We start from the raw sequence: 2,181 nt of genomic DNA, 5'->3' as shown, positions 1-2,181 counted from the left end.
TATGTTCCATGCTGGCATGGATTGGAGAGTTATTAATGTAGAAATATGGTATCGTAGCTACTAACAGTTGAGGGTTGCGTAGTCTAGACGGCGTTTTTAGATTTCATTATTCTCTGTAACCCGGGCAACGCCGGGTGTTTCTGCTAGTACTTAAATAGTGGAGGAGATATTATGTTGCCGTGGGCTCGAACTCTGCAAGAAGTTAAACATTTTTTTTGACTAAAACACAACTGGAACCCTAAGTAAGGCATGTGTAAAATTTGAATGAAATTGGTTGCGTAGTTCTCGAGTTTTAGGAATACACCCACACACACACAGACAGACAGACAGGCACACATTCTCATTTTTATATATATAGATATCTTTGTACCGACAAAATTAATCTTTCAGCCTTGCTTCATAATTAACACTGTGCACTTATTTACCCCAAACTATAGTCCAATATTCTTCCTGAATATTCTTACTGTTTAGAGCAGACAATTCATATCTTTTTCAATTTTGCTACACAGTTTGAAGTCATTCTTATATAGTAGCTGATTTATTTTCATCCTGATTTTGGCAATCTCATAAGTATGCCTGGATTTTCTCAGTTTGATTTTCAGAGGGATGGTAAAAAGTAATGGTAGGAGTGAGTCTTTATGAAATATCCCCCGCATACTTTTGCATTTTCTGATGATTCATTTCATTATTTTATTTCTAGTTTCCACGAGCTCATTATGCTTTCTAAAAAAACTAACATTCTCATTGACCCTAAGTGTCCTCAAATACTTCTAATGTCAACAGTGTGGAACATTATCATTAGCTTTCTTGGGAATGGGTCTGTCCAGCTAAAAGTTAAGTTCTTATTCATTCTTCACTTAGTATCAGGCTATTGATATACAACAAATCAGCAATTCCCTTTGACTTCTTTCTTTCTGCATCCCTTTTGCTCTCCTGGCAATTGATTCATCTTCTTCAAAATGTTATACATTTCATTTGCTTTGATTAATTTCCAGAGTAGTGTTAAGCATGTAATTGGCCTATAATCATTAACTTCTCCTCCCTTTTTGTTGTCCTTCTGTATTTGCACTGTATTTTTTTAATCCATGTTGTTGTTCCATTCCCTTGCTGCTCATTCTCATTGTTCAGCTGTTGGTGAAATTTTATTTCATTGTTTCTGAAGAGCCTGTCCTGCTGATACTGTTTTATTCTTCGATGATGTTTAGTTATTTTTTCTATTGGTATCTAGTTATTATTATTATTATTATTATTATTATTATTATTATTATTATTATTATTATTCAGTAGTTTTTTTTTATAGCATGCTTTCACTTCACTACCGAGTACAGCTCTGTGTGCCTTGGGTATGTGCTGTGGTTTGCTGTGATGCTCTTATGGTTACTGTATTGAAAGTGTTTTGCATAGGATGTGTGCAGTGCTCAGTAGTGCAATTTTCTGTATGTTATATATACTTGTAAGTCCTGGTGTTTTTGTTTTGTATTTGTCTGAATATTTTTTTTATTATACCTAAGGTACTTACTATAATAGGAATTGTTTCTGTTTTTAGATTCCACATTCGAGTTACCTCCATTTCCAGTTCTTTGTATTTTAAAAGTTTCTCCATTTCTTTTAGAGAAACGTTGTCATCTGCTGGTATTGATACATCAATTAGAAAGCATTTTTTTCTTCATGATCTCTGACAACTATATCTGGCCTATTGGCCTTAATTTCTCTATCTGTGTGTATTGGCATATCCCATAGTATGGCTGCTTTTATGTTTTCTGTGACCTTTTCTGGTGTGTGCCTATACCATCTTTTTTCTGTTGTTATTCCATAGTGTTGACATAGCTTCCAGTGTATGTTGGTCCCAGCTTTGTCGTGCCTGGGAATATATTCCTTCTTAGCCAGGACTGGGCAGCCAGAGATAATATGGTTTATTGTTTCTTGTCCATCACCACATATTCTGCAGTTACTTGTTATGTTTCTTTTCATTATATGATTTTGGTAATTTCTGGTGGGGAGGCTTTGGTCTTGTGCAGCAATTAAAAATCCTTCAGTCTCTGCTTTGAGTCCTGAGCTTCTCAATCATTGCTGGGATTTTTTGCTGTCTATTTCTTTTGCATTTAGTTTAGTCCAGTATTTGCCATGTAGGCGCTTTTCTTGCCATCGTTTTATCATGATACGTTGCTATTCTAGTTTTAG

The sequence above is a fragment of the Octopus bimaculoides genome, chromosome 14 (genome assembly GCF_001194135.2).
Source record: "Octopus bimaculoides isolate UCB-OBI-ISO-001 chromosome 14, ASM119413v2, whole genome shotgun sequence".
NCBI lineage: Eukaryota > Metazoa > Mollusca > Cephalopoda > Octopoda > Octopodidae > Octopus > Octopus bimaculoides.
Note: the sequence above shows the minus strand (reverse complement) of the source record.